Genomic DNA, 20,723 nt, shown 5'->3' with positions numbered 1-20,723 from the left:
TCATAATTAGAACAGTGTCTCTTTTTACTTCAGCTATCAAAGAGTCAAAAACTTGCTCTTAGGACTTTGAGACAGTGGAAACCTCAATGTTGTCCATAAAACTGCATGAAAAAAGTGTATGGCAAAATCCCTCATGCATGCATCGGGGGGCGGTGGGGTTAATTACGTTTCATCTATGCCTTTTACTTTCCAGAAACTTTCACCAAAAAAGGAGATCTAAGTTCATCTCTCAGACTTTTTTATGCCCGTTTATCTCACATAAAACAAGCCCAGTTATATTCTCTTTCATTGACTTCAACTGAGAATAACCTCCAGAAAGCTGGAAGTTTTGTTTGAAACAGCAGACATTTTTCCTATTTCCATGCAGCTGGCTAGTCATTTACACAAGGAAAACACTGGAGACAAAGTAGGTGTCAGACTTGGTAGCATTTTACATGCATTTTCTGACACAAGGCAGACAACAGAAACGTGCACACAAAGTATTTCCCTTCAAGGGCTCGCTAGTGAGAACAGCAAAAACTAGAAGACATTAGTGTAATTATTACAGAGTTACCAAATACTGCTTGTGCTTAAAAATACCATGCTATTATCACCCTTAGCTTTAAGCGTTGAAAACTACTCCACCTGAAAGCAGTATTTATTTAAATGTTCTCACTCAGCTTGCATAAATCTAAACATACATGACTGACTACAGAAGAACAAATGATGTAAAATACACAGAATAATAATACCTAAAACTTACAACTTATTTTTTCCTTTTCCTTTCTCTGCCAATGATCTTGAATATGACAAGTGCTTTCTAATGTAATCTGAACCCACTTCAATGTTCTAATATTTTGACTAAGTAGGTTTTATAAAGGATCACAGTTAACTGTCTCTGTTCTACAATTATAACAATAAAATACTCCAACTGAAAATTCAATGGCCATTTAATTTCAGAATACAGGATTTCTCAAAAGAACAAATTCATTAGTTTAAATATTTGTAAGAAAATACAGCTTTTCTAAATAAGTAAAATATTCTAGCTCATTTTCTCAACCAGAATTTAAAATAATAGCTCATTTTTGCAATTCAAAATGTTGGGGGGTTTTCATTTTTAATCCTCTCTACACATCTTAAAACCTGAAACAAACCAGGCTTGACTGATTTCACTGACACAAAAATTAAATACTTGAGTACATGAAAAGCATTTAATTTTTTAATGAATTCCCCATTTTTCTTGAGGAAACTGTTGGGTAACTATAACCCATTCTGAGGAGTATTTTTGGACATTTTGAAATGCCATCTTTGACAACCTGTACTGTTCACTAAATTCTTTCTCCCTGCTTAACAATCACATTGTACCAAAGGAGAAAATTAGCTCTTCTAAATAAGACCTTGGACAAAATCCGAAGCATATCGACTTGAAAGAAATGTTGACTTTAAGTTTGTAAGTGTAACGCCTCCAACAGAAAAGTAGCAATAGGTCAGAGGTCTGCCAATGCCAAGCCCAATGTTGTTCCCTTAACAGACGCACTTTGGTGAGGTCCCTAATTTAGGAAAGCAGCTGCCCTAGAAACACTGTAATATCAAGGAGAAAGAGTGAGACATCTGCAGAGGCCAAGTCAGATGGTCTCTGCATGAGAGTGCTCCCAAGCTCCTGACTCAGGCATCTCAGTCAGATACCCGAGTTAGATGGTCTGAATCCAGCCCAAGATCTAAACTGTCCTGCCCTAAAAGTCCTGAGTGAACTGGGTTTGTGAATAAGGATTTCTATTTCAGCCTAAAAAGTGTACGTTCACTAACAGCACTGAAAGAGAACACAGCTAACAGCACAGCTGCCACCCAGAATCAGAATTACAAAGGTCTCCATGGATATTACATACATTCACATAGCAGTATGTCCGGTGGGCTTCTGAACTCACAGACTTGACTGCTGTCTCTGGACACCTTTCCTGCCCTGTTGCTCAAGTCTCTTCTACAGTAAAGAAGAACGAGCTCTTGTGGAGCACATCTCTACCTAGTTACACACAGTGAAACCATGCTCCTTCGCTGAAACAGTAAAAACCCCATGGAAAACAACAAGAGCCTTTCTGTACACATCAACGGGTGGTCGATCAAGCCCTAAACTAAAAGCCTCTTGCCTCCATTACCTGTTTGGAATATTTGGCTACAGACAGTTTTGTTTTCAGATGTAAAGACACTATTTTAAAAAGCACTCTAGGAAGGATGGCTGTCTGTATCTGCATTCCCTCCAAAGGGAATGGGGTGGCATATTTACACCTAAGGCAATGGTTTCTTCTTATTAAGGCAAAGGTGTTTCATTCTTATTATAACAATACAATGAAACAGCTATAATATCTGGAAGGTTTAGACTTTTGTCTTGTAACCCTGCAGATGAATAGCTTCAACCTTTGAAAGAAAGTGCAGTATGAATGTCTATTTTATTCCAGAGTTGTGTCTGAGCAGACTATTAGTAGAATACTGATAAATGCTACAATAGCTATTCTTTTTCCTCCCCTTCTGCTTTTATGCCATTGCCAATACCTATCCTTCCCCTGGTGCTGTCAGCTGATGCCTGCCTCATAACTCTCAGGGTAACAGCATTAGAAGAAAAAGAAATTAAGTTCAAATAAAACTGCCAGGTAGAATTCAACATTATGAGATTATGGACTGAATTGTTTTCTGAAGCAGATACATATATGCAGAGTTACACCACTAATGATCTACAAAGAACTTACATATTAAAATTTAATTACTATAATATCATTTAAAAGAAGGAAAAAGATACTAAAGCTGATTATTTTTCTTTTTCTAGTAGCTCTACGATTTTTAATGGCCAGTAATAACTAACTTTATCTTCTCTACACATTTCCTGGCAACCGTGTTTGTAGCACCATACAAACACGTGTGTTTGTAGCACCGTGTTCACCGTTCATAAATTCAGTAAGTGTTATGAAATCTTCATCAAACGTGCATGTGGCTAGTAGGACATTTAACTAGGCCTTTGCAAATCTCCCTAGGCATTCTTATGCACAGTTGCATTTATACAATTCTCTTGTTTGTGTTTGCTCTTGTGCAGTAAATCTAAAATGATAAGGAGCTGCAACTGTTGGTCTTGTGAGTAAAAATAAATCAGTGAGATTATGGAGAACATGAAATATAAAGACTACACAATAATGATGAAGAAATCCAAAAAGTAATTGCAAGCCATGCAAGTTAAGAATAGATGAGTACCTGATTATGATACCAACAGCTTTAAATGATCAGTATGGAATTCTTTAGGTGCCTTTGTGAAGCAAATGAGTGAAGTTGTTTAACATATAACAGAAAAGTTATCCATGCTATAATTTATATCATGTATCTTAAAACCACAGTCAGATACTTCATGTGGATTGTAGCAACTGCCATCACCATCAGAAACAACTAGCTCCTTAACTGGCTGTTTCAAGAAAGCCAAATAATGAAATGCCACAGAGAACAAATACATTTTTTTCCTTGAAGCAATGTCTTCAGTGAGTTAGAGGAAATGGCTATGTCCCAGAGAAGATTATAAGGCTGTAACTGATGTTTCATATGCTTTGAAAATTTGTATTTTCTCTGGCTCCCAGACAATTAGGGTCGGAGCAAAAATAACACATCTAAAAGACACTAAGAGAAACAAAAACCTTTTTTCTCACAAATACCTAAATAAATTTGGAAAGGTTAGAAACATCCAGATATTTGTCCAATCTTAACGCAATCCAACACAGCAACATTTTGTTTAAAAGGCTCTAGCATGTCCATGGTTAAAAGTAACACTTCTACTGAGTAATAAATATTTATCTTTTAAGATCATGGTGGTAAGTACTGTTGAAACACCCACGCATGCAACTTAGGAATAGCTAACAATTGCTCGTGGCTGGAAAGCTGTGTTGGTGAAGACAAACTATCTTACAAAAATGCTGTAATAAAACTAACAAGAAAACTTTGAATGTAGTATGTGTGAAGCGGGATAGTCAAGGAAAAGAAGAAAGTATGTGGCAAACTCAGTTTTCAGGAAAGCTGAGTCAGCTGTAGCTGTTAGTTGGAAGCCTGGACAACAACAGACATCAGAGGAAATCCTGCAGGTCTGCCCACCAAAAGAAATCTGACTAGTGGGGATTTCAGTGCACAAACAACAAAGGACCAGACCCTATAACTGTACTAAACCACTATTATGAGACTGAAAAAAAATTAGCAATGCTAATAGCTGAATGCCAGTGAATGCAAAGTCTAGGAAATTAGAAGGATGTAGTAGTCACGGTGAAGCAGGTATCAAAAGATTAAAGGAAATCTAAGATGATCTGGGAAGGCAGACAAAATTGACAAATGGTACATAAAACAGGAGCTGATGGAAAAGGGGGACTGTCAGTTAAGATGCAGAAGAAACAAAAAGAAGTCGGAACATTTATCAGGAGACATAAAAAGGTAATTTGTAAAAATATCTCAACATTTATAGGCAAGGATTTCTCTTCAACTATTTTCTTTGTGTACTTATCCATAGTTTTAGAGACTGTCAGTTTTGGAGATTACATCATAGGCATATTAGTCTTCCAAGATACTGAAACTTTTTTTTTTTTTAACTTTCCTGAATAACAAGAGATATTTTCATGTAATTTAGTCTGATTCACTGTAATTCCTAATCTTTGTCATCATATCAAATACCTTAAAGATACTGGGCATGCTTCCCATAGCACAACTATTTCAAAGAATGAACAAACTGAGAGTAAACAAACATGTGCTGGTAACTTTAATGATTACTCAAAGAGTCACCCAGAAACTGTATTTTAAATGCTTGGAAATTTGCGGTTTCTTTTACAGAAGTCAGAGACCTAACACTTTTCACATCCCATGGCTGTTCACATCGATATCTGCCCCAAGAAAACTCAGAACATTCGATTCTGCTAAGTCAGGCTGACGGACTTTGCAAGCCACAATAGAGAAAGTGTTTGTGGCATTAAGCTCAGCTCTGTTGAAACCTGCTCTCCTTCACTTCCTCCCTGCCCACTCTGTGGAAGCATTGTTGTATTCCTGTGCATGTGAGCAGGATGCAGAAATGGAAAATGGCTAGGAAATGGCACTAAGCAAGGAAGAATACTGCTTCCCCTCAAGCTTTCTCAGCAAAATTACCCCCTTATATGCCTCTCCAACCCTCACTTTTCCTTTACGGTGGCTAAATCCAACACTCACACCCTTTCCAGAAGGAAGAGAGCTAATGAGGGTCTTGGAATTTAGCTGTGGTAACTCGTAATCTCATACAGCGCTTCATATATGTCCCTGCCACCAGATCATTCATGTGATCTCAGGAAAATCTCCAGTTGATTTCCTTATCCCATCTTACTCATATTCGTGTTGCAGAAATGGCATTTGAGTTTCTCCTCTCCCCGTCCCCCCTTTAAAACTACAGGCAAAGAGAACAAGCCACCACTGAAACTCTGAACTGACAGCCCACTAGCAAGCATCTGGTTATTTTTTATATTCAGTCTTTCCAATCTGTGTTCACAGTTAACAGGAGTTTACCTGCTATAGCCGGCCTTCACCTGATAGCTTTTTCACTTCTTCCTTTCATATTTACCTTAAATCCCAAATATCTGAGATGTCTAACTATGGGAATGAATTAGAATAGATTTAAAGGTGTCTGCACAATGAAGGTTAAGAGCTAGGAATTTCTTCACATAGTTGTGCACTAAGCTGTAAGGAGCTGAATTAAATGCAATAGTAAAGCAGAGCTGAACTTTCAGATGCATCCCCTCCACTTGCTATGTCTCCCCTAATAGTAGAGGTACTGCTCAAAACCATAAAACCTAACTAGCTGGTATAAACTAACTTTACATAAGCGGTTATGACCTAAACAAAGTTTGAACAGTACATAGCCTCTGGGTACTCTTGCCCCGGTAAGACGTTTTGAGTTTAAATTTAGATTTTTATTGCCCTTGGAATGCTGAGATAAACTTTCAGTCCCACTGGTGCAACTCTGGGAAGAGACTATATTAAATTTTGCTGTTCGTGAAGGAGTGCGCCTTTCTTCTATTCATTACCAGGCATGCAAGCCACGTAATAAAGCTGAGCTGTTTTTATTTGTATACAATGTGCACCTTATTATGGCTAGCAGAATTCTGCAAGAGCAGTTCCTATTAGCAGGTGGTATCACGCAAGAGCTGAGAATTACATCAGGGGTTTGTGGGGTTGAAAACGCAGACCTGACACACGCCAGGGCCTATCGGGGAATGGTCACAGATTTTGTTCTTTACTTCTCTAGCCTGGGATAGATACCTTATCTCCAATTTCCCTGTTTCCGCAGAGGAACATTTAGAAGTAACTCAAACACAAACGAATCGGCTTACTGAGATGGCATTTTGAAAACACAACACCAAAATTAAACATCTGAGTTTTGAAATGCCAAACCAAGAATTTGCCTATTTGACAAGGAAAAAGTCTTGAATACCCTAATATTAGTAACACATGTTAGTCTTAGGTGCCTAACATTTTACTAGCAAAAGAAAAAAGTAGGCATTCTTAGGCCCAAGCATAAGTAACAACTCTGACTCAGGAACAACCCGAGATACTAATAAAATTAAAAATCCTTTGTTTTGTCCGAGGTTTCTTCATCACTTCCCGAACTGAGTCTGTCCTTGAGTCAAAACAGTTTAGTTAACTGGGAACAGGGAAACAGCAACGTTTCTCTTACAAGTTGCAAGGAAAGATTCACCCATTGCATCACTTGTTTTGTCTTGTAACTGGAAGAAGCATTCCTTATTTCAAATGTATTTGATCCACAATGCTGCACAGGCCCTAGGCAGAACATTTAAGGTAACAGTTGTATTATGCAGAAGTATTATGTATTATGAAGCAGAGATTCCTACACATGAGAGCTGATGCAAATCATCATTTGCCCCAACAAAATAAACACGCAAACCAACTTACTCAAAGTTAGGCAGATTCCAATAACCTGAAAATACTCTTCAGGGCAAAATAATGGTAACCATCCCTATGACAAAGAGACCGAACGCAGTGTATCTCCTGGTGCAACTTGTCATTATCTTATTGATGTTCTCTCATCAAAATCTCATTCGGTTCTGCTTTTATTTCAAGAAAAAGGTCATAAGCTTTCAGGGCACTGTGCCCATGCCACAAGCTGGAGGTCCACATTGGTGGCAGAAACAATTCCATTTTGGGGAAAATGGATGGAGGTTATCCAGATCTTTACCCTGCTAATAGCAGCTGCAGCTGGTATGAAATGCAGTGTTAACTTAGAGTAGAGCTTGCAACACTTTATCAAAGTAGTTCTCCATTGCATTATTTGCTTTTCAAGGTGGTATGGAAGGGAATCCCTATGGCTTTAATCACATTCATTATAGGGGAAGAGAAATTGTGATCTAACCTCTAACAGTAAGTTTAAAGGAGAATCTGTCGTTTTGACTGATAATTTTTGAGATTATTATAATGAGGACTGACTCTACATAAGAACTAGGTAGATCAAGGAGGGAGAACTTGACCAAGGGAAAGCTGAACTAGAAGACACCTCTCACTTTTTAGCTCTATTCATTATCCACCCTGTGTCTTCTGTTCCCAGTGAGAGCTGGGAGTCCTTCTGACAAACTTTCTCTGGACACAGTCAATGCTGAAGCTTGAACGCAAACCTCTGGGACAGCAGCTGCTCTCAGAAGGTCACACAAGCACTACCAGGGTGTAGTAATGCACCTGCACTGTCCTTCCAACAGTGGGATGAATACCTAGGCTCCAAGGAACCTAAGTTAAGTCAGTTCTTGTTCCCACATCACTGGGAAGATCCATACCTAAAGTTGGCAAGTTGACATATTTTGCAAATAAGTGCATCCCTTCTTTCCTGGTACTCTGAAAGTCTTTTGTGGGGTTTTTTGGTTAGTTTTTTTGTTATTTAAAGACAGAGAGGAAATTTGAAGAGAAAGCTGAAAGGTTGTTTGTTTATTTTTAAAACACTGTCTCAGCAATATAGTCAAATTGACAGTGCTTCTCTGATCCCCTTTACCCAGAGGAAAGTTTGTGATTATTTTCTCTTTCTGCATACAGAATAAACCAAAATTGCTTAACATTCCCTTCCTCTTCAGTTCCTAGCCTATTCAGCTAGAACTGGCTTAGATAGGCTTCTCTTTTGCTGGTTTGCAGGGCTTCCTCCATCTTTCGGCTTCACTTTTAGATCTTTCCAAAGCTGTTTTTTTCCAGAATAGCCTGCAATTTGTGGTTCTGGCCCTGGCCCTTCCTCCTCTTCTACCATATTTGGAAGCTTAGTTTTATACCTTTATAAGGCTTTTGATTTTATTATGTTTTTTTGTAACTCCTACTGCTGTCTTTTCTTTATGCTTTTATAGATATTGATAACATTATTAATTACATTATACTGTACAGAAATAAAGCTCGCTATAATTGAAACTCACTGCCATTTTCTTCCAGTTTTTGCAAGGGGTTGAGACTCCCTATGAATTTATTTTAAAATCTCCTTTAATCCTCCTGCTGGACTGATGTTTCCTTTCAGAAAAGGAGGACACTGTTCCAGCCAGAAGAAATGACATAGCATGAAGGAACAGAGGAAAAAAAGTCCTGAGTCATGAAAGCAAAGAAGAAATACAAGTGAAATAGAATTGAGAGAGGATTAAAATCCACAAACTGGAAAGGACAGAAAAGTAGGATGGAGATCTAATCGAAAGGAAACTGAGGACTGACTCCACATAAGAACTAGGTAGATCAAGGAGGGAGAACTTGACCAAGGGAAAGCTGAACTAGAAGACACCTCTCACTTTTTAGCTCTATTCATTATCCACCCTGTGTCTTCTGTTCCCAGTGAGAGCTGGGAGTCCTTCTGACAAACTTTCTCTGGACACAGTCAATGCTGAAGCTTGAAAGCAAACCTCTGGGACAGCAGCTGCTCTCAGAAGGTCACACAAGCACTACCAGGGTGTAGTAATGCACCTGCACTGTCCTTCCAACAGTGGGATGAATACCTAGGCTCCAAGGAACCTAAGTTAAGTCAGTTCTTGTTCCCACATCACTGGGAAGATCCATACCTAAAGTTGGCAAGTTGACATATTTTGCAAATAAGTGCATCCCTTCTTTCCTGGTACTCTGAAAGTCTGATTGCTGTGGAGGCAAAAAAACACTGCTAAGAGCTAAGCACACTGCAGCTGTCTCTCAGTAATCAGAATGCCTAATACAGCCATCAATAACTAACCACTGTTCAGGATCACAGACCACAGCCTGCTTCCCTCACCTGTATGCAGCCTGGCTGACTCCCTGCAGACCTTGCTGTCAATTAGAGAAGCAATTTTTTTTTCCTCAGTTCATTAACCTTCTTTCTACTCCTATACACCATTTTGGAAAACCCATGTTTACAGTAAGTGAATGCACACTGCACTCACCAAAAGGAGCATTACAGTGTTAAATCAGAGCCCACAGTTACAGAATACACTGCTTAATCTACCATCCTTAGCAGTTCTGTAGTGTGAGGTAACAGCATTTAAAACAGAGCAGTACCAACTAAAGAAGTTGAAAAGGGCACTATTTTCTGCAATTATTCCCATGGAAGGCACAATTGGATAAAAAAACTATGATCTTTTAATACTCGTCCTTCTGAATTGGATGTTAAAAAGTAAATCCCTTTGAGCATCATGGCTATACCTTAAAGATGAGTCCAGCAATAAAAAAGATTTTCTATGGATAATTGATAAATCTTCTACTAGTTGGAGAAGAAAAAAAAAGAATACCCCAAGGTATGACAAGTTTGCGATATAGGTGATATACAACAGTAACTGACATCCTAACAATAGGAGACTATAAAGATACCCTGAAATTATTTTCTTTTCTATTTCTTCCCTATCTGCTCTTCCTCCTCCGTTTCTTCAGTGAGCCAGACTTGCCAGCAAGGCAATTTAATCTTCCAGGGATAAAGAAACTCTTCCTTGTCTAAGAAAAATAAAAACTTCTACTGGTCAAGGACAGAAAGCCCAAGAGGAGGAATTATCTACTGACAGTGAGCTATGTTTTTTTATCTCTAGGAATGGAAGCAGCAGCATTCTGGAAGAAATAACATTGATTTAGCTAGAATGTAAGGAAGACATCTTCTGTTTGATGTATGTTGCTTTCTGGACAAGGGTAGGACAATAGCCTGTATTCGCTGAACAAAATACCTCCTACTGTGTTTTCACTATTATTTAGTGAGAAGTATTTTATTTCCTTGTAACATTAAACTCTAAACCATGAGAAACTTCATGCTCAGTCATGAACCTGGATGGATGCTTATTTAAGGAGCTACCAACAAGGTAATTCTTCTGGGCTCTTGTGCCATGCGTAACTCGGAGAGGGAAGAGCCGTTTGTCCTATCCTGTATGGATAATAAAGTAAACCATGCCAGCCAAAGAAACAGGTACAATTTACCTCCTTGGTACAGCAAAACAGGAACAGAAACCATAGCTCAACTATTGCATAAATTTACAAGCCTGAGCAACCTTTTTTCTCCGTTTTTGTTACTGCACTTAACAGCACAGTAGTATGCCAATGACTGTCAATAAAGTAACGGTTAACAAAACTAACTTACTAGTCAAAGAAACAAACTCGCTTACTTGGGCTTAAATGCAAACACAGAACAAACCTCCGCATCTGTCTCCTTTTCTTCACGAACACACATTTACCATCTTGTCAAGATCCACCTTAAAAGTAGCTGACTGTTGCTTGTGATTCCTTCTAAAAGAATGTTCCAATTTTTAAAAGGCCACTTTTATCTGCTGGTTTAAATATGAAACAGCCCTCATTCTTCTGTTATCCAGCGTGAAGGCATACATAGCTGATAAGCTTACACTTAAGTGCTTTAACTTTTAAGAACATGAATCACCTTGTTGCTTTCAACTGGATAAATGTATTTTCCACATCAAGCACATTCTTAAGTGTTTTGCAAAACTGTAGGCTTCTCAACAGAGTAACAATATATATTGGTATCTATCTCCATCATTTCCTGAGGAACCAATGAGAGATGTGGGTAGCCAATACTTCAGCCAGAATTAACATATTACTGGTTTCCAGCAGAGATCCTAACACTGTGTATCAACAGGGTTCTTCTAAACAAGAAAAAGAATTAAGTTAGAAAAGGAAAAGCACAGCATGAACAACCTATAAACGTAGTGGAGAAAACTCGAAAGGGGTACTAAAGGAAAGAATTATTTTAAGTTAATCTCAGAGATGACAGGAAGTAGATATACAGAGAGGCAGGCACAAACTGAGTTAACACAAAGAGGGTCTCCTCCTGATTGGCAAGGCTGAAGTATTGGGCTTTATAAGAAGAAAGATGACTAAACCAGTTAAAACCGAAAAGCTGCACAACTGGTAGAGGAAACTCAGCAGATAAGCAACTGCATCAGAAGGCATGTACAGAAAATGTCTCCAGATATAAAGGACTGTACTTCTACAGCACATTACCAATGGTGTGGGCAAAGATGTAAACTGCAGCGGCAAATGGTTTAAAACTCTCCTACAAGTGGTCACGTGTGGCCAGACGTTACCTTGCTTGCTCTAAAGTGCTTAGTGCTTCCTACCGCATAACTGTCCCTTTGCTTGCAAAAATGCTTTTCTGCTGCACAGATGCAGAAAGAACTGTCTTGCATTCTTCCTCTGACCCCAGGAATAGACATAGGATTAGCTGCAACCTGGCCACAGTGTAACAGGAGGGAAATTTCCATAAACTGCAGAGGTAAAGGGCTGAGTGAAAAGCATCTGACTCAGACAGGAACGAACTCCGCTGCACTATGTACAACAGCCTTTGTGCAGAAGTATTCATTAGACACTAGTGTAGATACAGTAAGACAGAAACACACCATAGTATGATATGCTGTCACCATTAAGGCAGTATGTGACAGATATATTCAGAAAATATAAAATATATTCACACAACTTCAAATTACGAAAATACATGTGAAGCCAACCTGAATAAAAAGCCCTCCCTTCTTTGGAACTTCCTGACGTTAATAGCACTAATCAGACCAGCTCCTAATTATACCAATTTAGAAACAACACCCCAACATCGTATTTGCAACATCTTCCAGCTTTGCTCAAAACATATTACAGTAAGGGGAACATTAAAAACATGCTGTGCTGGTTTTGGCTGGGATATAGTTAATTTTCTTTATAGTAGCTAGTATGGGGCTATGTTTTGGATTTGTGCGGAAAACAGTGTTGATAATACAGAGATGTTTTAGTTGTTGCTAAACATCTAGCTGATTAGTTAGATGTTTCCCATCCAACTAATCAGCTTCCCATGTTCTGCCAGGTGTACAAGAAGCTGGGAGGGGACACAGCCGGGACAGCTGACCCCAACTGCCCAAAGGGCTATTCCATACCATATGGCGTCATGCTCAGTATATAAAGCTGGGGAAGAAGAAGGAAGGGGGGGTCATTCAAAGTGATGGCATTTGCCTTCCCAAGTAACTGTTACGTGTGCTGGAGCCCTGCTTTCCTGGAGATGGCTGAACACTCGCCTGCCGATGGGAAGGAGTGAATGAATTCCTTGTTTTGCTTTGCTTGCGTGCACGGCTTTCGCTTTACCTATTAAACTGTCTTTATCTCAATCCACGACTTTTCTCACTTTTACTCTTCCTATTCTCTCCCCCATCCCACCGCGGGGGAGCGAGTAAGCGGCTGTGTGGTGCTTAGTTGCCGGCTGGAGTTAAACCACGACACGTGCTTAAACACTAAACTAAAATTATAATTCTGCAGTTGATCTATGGTTATACAGGACTCATTTATCCTCCCAGCTGCTGAAGCATAACCAAAGGGATTTGGCTGCATTACCACTGTTATTAGCATAAAGCAGTCATGACCAGACCTATGAGTATTGACTAGTTGGCCTAGAGAACCCGAGCATCAGCTGGCCTGGTTTGAGAGGAGCCAATACTACCTTATACTATGACCATCTCAGCCATAAAAAGACACAAAAATGCATCAGAAACAAAAATTGTATTTCTGTCCTTGATACTGTGTTCTCCACATTTTTGTATGCACTTCACTTGTTTTGTCTTAAAACAGCTCCAGACCAATTCAACTATTTCCTTTCTCACACAGGACAAGTATCCAAGTCTTCAGTACCATCTAAAAGACTGCTGGTAGACAGAGGGGAGGGGGTTTCTTTAGAAAACCATCTACCATTTCAAGAGAAAATAATAATGGATGTTATTCAAACAAATACCTAACTTGATATGCTATGTTTCAATGCTTTTAACTGTTTTTCTTCTTTTTCTGCATCTTTAATAAAATACAGTATTTTAAGTAGGAAAAGTTTCTCACAGGACTAGAACAGGTTATGCACCCAAAGCCCTAGATGGATGGAACTTAACATGACCATCACCAGATAACACTGGACAGCTTTTACCCTGTGACATTCCAGTTATTTTCAAAAAACGACCCTAGACATCTTAATTTTTTGACAACTGCATCCTTCTACCATGTGTTTGCCACTGAAACTATTAAATGCATCCACAGTTATCCAGAAGTTTTACATGATCTTGAAAACATGGCCAAAAGAATTCAGTTATGTTCATTTGCCACAGGACAAATGAAAATAAAACAGGAGAAGAAGAAATATGGATGTGTTTCTCACAAAGTTGTAGTTATCCAAATAATCCTTGTCTCGTGCAAGTGTATCTGCTGCATGCAACAACTGAGGTAACAGGACTAGGGTGTATTTCTGTAACAACACTGTTTCCTGGCTTCCTTTTCTGCCATAAGATCCCATGGGCAAAATAAGTTGCAAGAATTTGCACCGCAACACAGCTATGCAAATTTACATCAGCAGAAAATTCTCATTTAACGACCCACTGGACTTTAAAACCATATCTTGAAAACTGAGCCCTGGCACCTCTACTTTAATAATGAAAGATCCTCCTCTTCCCATTATGGAGAGAAGTTGATTTTTCCCTCAATGTATCTGTTCCAAAGTCCTTTCTAGTCAATGAAGTCTTTCCACTACGTATACTAGGAAAATAAATATGACTTTCACAGGTCAAAATGTTACATTAAACCAGTGCTTCAAGACTCACTAATGTCTTAGCTCAGTCTGGGAAAACAATTTCATTCTCAGTTTGGTCAGAGATGTGCAATTTTTCATGTACATGATAAACTAAATGCAAAGCTGGTAAGTTTATGTATATTAATGGTGGTGAATATACTAGCAGGGCTCTCAATTAGCTTAATCAAGCCACAATAGAGACCTGGGAATATTGCAGGAAACTCAGCGAAGATCTCTGCTCAATACATCACTGCAAGAGGTTGGCCACATGACAAACTGCATGGCTACCTGAATTAGTATTTCTGTTATGTATATAATAACTGCTGAGCCTCATCTCACCACTCTGGATAGAACTGGTCCTGCAATTTCAAAGGAGGCGTTTCAAAACTAGATGCTGCAATCCTCTGGGTTGTAAGACAATCGAGCCTTTGGAAAGGCTCTTCGAAGACTAAAATAGTGAGATTAATCACTCAGAAAGGAGACAACAAAGGAACAATAAAACTAGATTAAAAAGAGAGACATCAGAAGGTTCTCTTTTCCCACACCTCAACCAACAGAATCATAGGGAAATTCAGCTTTGTTGACAGCTGGGAAATACAAAACCAGGTAAAGAAATTATAAAAACATTCATAAGGGAGTTATGGATCCATGCCAATCAATAATTTTAAAACACGACTCAACATATGCCCAAGAATTTAGGGAGAATCAAAGTACGAAGGAGAACTGACCCATGAAATTTCAAGTCCTGTAGACCAGATATTAACAATTATGAAATCAGCAATAGTACCACATGCATGGGAAAGAACAAAATGCTTCTCCATTCTTTCAATGGAAATGGTATTTATTTCCATTGAAGTCAGCAGATCAGGCAGTCGGACCAATACCCTGCAGTGTTTTACATGAAATTTTGAAGGAAAGAACTGTTACAGTGAGCAATATGACATGTTAAATTTTTTTAAAGACTCAGCATTTTTATTTGGTAACAGAAAGAGAAATATAGAACTGCTTTGGTGACAGCAACACCAAAAACAACTATCATACAATTAGTGGCATGGGGTTTTTATTAACATATAAAGTTCAGGATTATGTTCATTTTCACTACAATATTTATCTTTTAAAAAGGGTTATTTACTACTGACAAAATTGGGAAACACTGTCAGTATAGAAGTAGCTCAAGGAGGATGGCCCTGACTTGAATGACCCTGCAGCCCAAAATATCAAAAGCACATTATCATTTATTAGCATGAATTGCAACAATGAAATTATAATTTCCACTATAAGCTGGATGACTATTAATTGCAAATAAAGTAGGAGTCCTCCTGTCATCCTCTAGTCCTTGAATGAGTGTTATATAGAGAAAAAAAAATAAAAACAGCACTACTGCTGGATGTCTCTGGCAAGAAATTTTCAACACTTCTGATTGGAAATAAAACTGAAGTTGATGCACTGATATTTCTTCTAACATACTGTACACAACATAAATTATGAATATGAATGACAATTATTCACATCTTATGTCTTCATTTTTCTCAAACTCTTCCAAACTCTCTTCCTCGGGTCTTCTTTCTTCTGATAGCTTCGCAGAATTTCACAGTCTCCCCCAACTAGAGTTACTCGCCAAAATACAGCTGGGAGGCACACAAGAGAAGCTATGAGGATAAGATCAAAATATGTATGACCTGCTACACTGCGGCAGAATAAAAATTAAAAGGTCACTAATAACAAGAGTGCTAGGAGCAGCATTCTGCAAGGAAGACTCATGACACTGAACCCATTTTTGTTAGTGATCTAGGCACAAATGGCAGGAGACCCTTTGGAATCTTTTTGCAAGTTTCTAGATGCCTGTGCAATGCTGGGACCATTCTCCAATAGCTCCACAACCCCCTCCGGAAGGAAAATTCCCCAAACAGGACTTTTCAGCATCCCAGACATGTCCTGAGTTAAGAACAGCAACTGTTTCATTTTAGGAATCCCATACTGTAAGAAACTAAATGCAACTGGTGAAACATAAAATGGCTCACTACCAGATCTCCCCACCAACACAGGTATAAAGCTGCAGAAATGCAAATGGCATCATCTTCCTCACTTGTCCAACAGAAGGCTCAAACTTGCCATGGGGGAGAGGGAGAAAGCTCTGCACCCACGTGTGCACAGCTGTTTAGACTGGGATCAGCACTGCTACTGACCCAGGATCACTGGGGCAGAGGCACCCCATTGCCCTGTATCCTAGGAAGCCTGGAGGTTCCAGTGGAAGGTGGGGGAAATGCACCTAATTCAGATATCCCCAGTGCAGGCAACGCAGCCTCAAGTCCACGCTGGGTTTCCAGCGAGAGTGTTGAGAGCACAGAGAGGAGCAATGCCCCAAGACACAGGGACTGAATACTGCTAGCCTTGCCTGAGCCCTCTTCTTCCACAGGAAGGCATACAGCTTGGTTCACTCTCCACAAAAACACAAGGCCTCTTTTCTTTCTGGGCAAGCAACAAGAGAGGCCTTTTGGCAACTCTTAGCTGGCAGATTATACTCCATGCTTCCCCCACTGACCCTGCCCGAGGGGAGACAAGAAAATCAGTTCTGCAAGCTCCCTCTCCCTGGGATTTCTGCACTACAAGGACTCCCACAGAACCTGAGCATTATCCCTTTCCCCCTGCATGTGCCACTGTAGGTGCTTCCAGAAGAAACACTCTGATCACACCCCTCCCAGACCACCTTTCCATTTAAGTGGAAAGGACAGTCCCAGAGGTCACCCTCAGGGACACAGAGCATAGATGGGGCACAGCTGAGGTGCACAAGCTGATTCCAACTTGCTCTCCCCCAGTCCTCACAGTACTTTCCCCTCCCTGCCTGCCTGCCTCTAAAATCCCACCTGGTGGCTGGCCCACGCAGTCCCGCTCCGCTCCCCTTACCTGTTGCAGCCCTTCACCCTGCTCCAGCCAGGGCTCTCCAGCACTCGCTGGTCTCCGTCTCCCCCTCCCAGAAAGGATCAGGGCAGCGGGGCGGGCAAGGCGCTCCCTGCCAGGGGCGGTACTGCCGCTGCCGTCCAAGATCCTGCAGCTGAGTAAGCTGCTCCCTCTGACCCCGGAGGAAGGCGCAGCTCTCCCCTCCGCTCGGCAGCGGCTCTGCCTCCGAGCCGAGCCTGCCGCCGCGCAGCCGCCGGCGGGGCTGGAGGGAGCCGGCTGCCCGGCCATGCACGAAGCCCTGCCTCTGCTTGGCTCCTCGGGAACGGCCTCTTCCAAGCGAACTTATTGGGCTTCGAGCTGTACCTGGGGGGTAGAAGAGGGGAAATTATGTTTTGCAATGTGGAGTGTGCATTAACTCTTCCCAGAGTTAACTGCATTTGACTTTCTCTTCTTTTGGACCAAACTCGCCATCTCCTGCTGGAGTTATTAATCTTTACATTTGCATCATTTTTGCGGAAACAAGTTGGTTTGTTTCTCCCTTTCCCCCCCCTCGCCCCCACATGCAGTCCCTAAAACCCTAACAATTAAAAATGTGGATTTTTTTCCTTTAATTCCCCTACATTGTGTAATTATATTCACATTAGAAATCAATCAACTCTGGTCATTACCATTAGTGATACGCTCATAAACCAAACACTAGTCATGCTAATGAACTGAATGAAACATAATTTCTTGTTGTGTAAACTGATGCTCAACGCTAATCAGCAATAAATTCAATCAGACATTACTTACATCAACTGAAAAACACATTAAAGCCGGGTAAAGAGCAGTAGCTGCTCACGTCTGGGAGAAGCATGGACCCGTGCCGGGGTACAGCCTCAGCAGTACCACGGCTTCAGGGGCTGGGAACGAGGCCGCCGGAGCCCTGAGGGAACGCGGCCTCCCCGCGAGGGACCCCTCGGTGGCGGGGAGCGAGGGGAGCCGGGCAGGAGCCGGCGGGCCGGGGCCCCCCGCTGCGGGAGGGACAGGCTGCCAGGCCCGGGCGCCCCCGGCCCGGCGCCCTGCCGGCTGAGAGGGCGCGCGCCGCCGCCGTTAGTGGCTCCCGCCCGCTGCTCTCCGGGTGCGGCGGGGACCCGCCGGTCCCTCGTCCGCCCCTGCCTCCGCGCAGCCGGGCTGGCGGTGCCCAGAGCCGGACCCACCTGCCCGCCCGGACGCCGCGGCCGGCTCCGCCGCTCAAAATGGCCGCTGCGGCCTGCGGGGCACGCTCAGCAGCCGGGCGAGCCCGTCTGAGGGCAGGCGGGCAGAGCCGGCCCCGGCGCGCTTACCCGCACCGCGCAAGCGGCCGTTTGCACGCGGGTCCGGTTTCCTTCGGCTTGGTCGCCCCCCCAGAGCCCGTTCTCCTCCTGGAAAACGCCCGGGGCACTGCGGGTCGCAAGGCCCGGCATCGCACCATCAGGAAGATGGCGTCGCCTCGCCCGGCTCGCCCGCCCGCACAGGTGTGAGGCTGGCGGCGGGCCTCGCACCGGCAGGGGAGCACCGCCCGCCCCCGCCCGAGGCGCCGGGGGGTGGCAGCGGCAGCCCCGTGCCCCGCCAGGGAAACGGGCTCTGGGGCGAGCTCCAAGCGCTGCCCGCGGAGGCCGCGCTGCGACACAAGGCGCCCGCTAAAACGAAACGCTCGTTTTACATTTCCCTGCCTTAAACACGGGGCGAAAGCACCCACTGCGCGTGGAGATGGCTGCAAGTACGGGTGCGACCGGCCGGCCCGGGGCCGCCCTGCCCGCCTCGTCGGGGCAGCGCTGGCCCCGGAGCGCTCCCTCTGCGCCCCGGGGCACGGCACGGCCCAGCCCCGCTACCCCCGGCAGCCCCCGGAAGGCACAGCGTTGACGGCTGCCCGCCGCGCCCTCCAGCCAGGTCCGAAGGCTTCTTCGCGGCCTTTCCCTCTCAGGGCTGGCCCCCGCTCCTCTGACCGCGGTGGGGAACGGGGATGGTGAAAAGGGATTTTTTTTTTTGTTTAGACATAGTCCGCCTGCTGAAGTAAATCAGCCGGCAGCAACCCCCCCCCCCCGCCCCCGCGGCTGCTCGGACATAACTGCCCTTCGCTTCCAGACGCCGCGGCCGGGGAAGGTCCCGGCGGAGCCGGGGCGGGGAGGCAGCAGGGCCCGCCCGCTCCTCCGGGGAGCCGGGGCGGGAGCAGGAGCAGGAGCAGGCTCCGGGGCCGGGCCGCCCCCCCGGGGCACCGGCAATGGCTCGCCGGCCCGGCAGGGCGGCCGAACGCCACGGGGGCTTCGGTGCGGTGGCGGCTTTACTTCCAAAGCGAGGAATGCTGTCCTGCTTTTCCCTCCCCGGGGGCCTCCGGACGGCCCCGCCGCGCTGCTCCGCGCCCCGAGGTGCGCCCGTGGGAAGCGCTGCCCGCGCAGGGCTTAACCCGGACTGACGCACGCTAGCAAGCGGCGCGGAGGGGCTCGCTGCGCGGGCGCGGAACGGGCAAGGCTTTTCCAGACAGCCACGGCGGCGTTTTGTAATAGCCGCAGAGCAGTGATTTGCTGCGATTGGGGGTAATATAATTTCCAGCTGCACAATATTAATGAGATTCTCACAACCAGGGGAAAACTTTCAGCGGAAGGTGGCGGGTTTATTTGCTTCGCGTTAAGGGAGAAGGGAAAAAAAAAAAAGTAAAAAAGACAAGCATCAGCATCATCAGCCCCCGCACCTGCGGCGCTTGCCGGGGCAGCCCCGCGGCGGGCCCGGCCGGGAGCCGCAGCCTGGTCCCTGCGAGGGTCGGTCTGGGGGCGGGTGAGGGCACAGGGCCACCGCCCGCTCTCTTGCAACCCGGTAATTTCTGTTTCCCCTTCTTTTTTTGCTCACTTTGCTCCCTCGCCGCAGTCACAGGAGGCGGGAGCGGCTTCGCTCGCCTCGCCCGTACGTCTCGCTTGTGGGTGAACGTTCCCGGGCGTCTGCGGTGGCGGAGGGCCGCGCCGCGGGGAGAGGGGCGCGGGGCTGCCGCGCTGCCAGCCGGGCGGGAGGCGCCACGCCGGGCCGGGCCTCGCCTCGCCGGCGCGACGGGCCGGGAGCGCAGCGCGGTGCGGGAGCGGTTAAAGGCTTCAGGGGAAAGTAATAAAGTGTCTCATATTGAGAGAGGAGCGTGCGGCCCGGAGCATCCGCTACGTGGGCTGTCTGGGGCAGGTTGTAACTCCGAGTGAAAACAACCCGACTGCCTTCCGTTATTAACCCTTCTTCATAAATCCCAATTGTTTCCCTGCACGGTTCCTGGCCAGCGGCCGCAGGTGCCGAGCGAGGCTCCCGGCGAGCTGCTGGCGGGGCCGCGGGGGCCGGCCGCGCCTTCCCCTCTGCTGCGGGGCGCGAATCGCGACATGTGCCAGTCGGCAGCCGCGGGGCGAAAAGGCGTGTGGGCCCCGCACCCCTGGGTGACAGAGGAGCAGGTGCTGACGCGCGGCTGCCGTGTTTCCCTTGGAAATGAAGGGCCGCGGCCATTCCCGGCTCGGACAGAGCCTGGCCCGGCCCCGCTCCCCGCCGGCCGCCCCTCCGCGCAGCCGGGCGCGGAGCGCGGCGCTGCCTGGCAGGGCCGCGCAAAGGCCGCGCAGAGGCCGGGCTAGCGAGGCGCGCCCGCCCGCCCCGCGGGTCTGTTTCCGGGGCAGAACCGGTGAACAGAGCGGGAAGCGTTGCTTATTATGCTCGTACTAATCCCCCCTTAGAGCTAATTAATTCCTCCCTGGGAGCCGGGGATTCCTGTGACTCCGCCGGTGCCGCAGCCAGGGCGCGGAACAGCCCCGCGCCGGCCGCC

At 44.6% G+C, this 20,723-nt stretch overlaps 1 long non-coding RNA gene across 1 annotated transcript in view; it reads right to left on the bottom strand.

Annotated features, from left to right (window-relative positions):
* The window catches only part of LOC142413745 (uncharacterized), a 32,064-nt gene extending 15,037 nt beyond the window's left edge, over nt 1–17,027 (bottom strand). Inside the window, exon 1 of the long non-coding RNA XR_012776890.1 lies at nt 16,928–17,027. This is a non-coding gene — a long non-coding RNA (uncharacterized LOC142413745). The remainder of the gene's footprint in view (nt 1–16,927) is intronic.
* Between the last annotated feature and the right edge of the window lie 3,696 nt (nt 17,028–20,723).

Source organism: Mycteria americana, chromosome 8 (assembly GCF_035582795.1).
Source record: "Mycteria americana isolate JAX WOST 10 ecotype Jacksonville Zoo and Gardens chromosome 8, USCA_MyAme_1.0, whole genome shotgun sequence".
NCBI classification, from domain to species: domain Eukaryota; kingdom Metazoa; phylum Chordata; class Aves; order Ciconiiformes; family Ciconiidae; genus Mycteria; species Mycteria americana.
The sequence above is the reverse complement of the archived record's forward strand: the minus strand, read 5'-3'. Positions and strand labels throughout refer to the sequence as shown.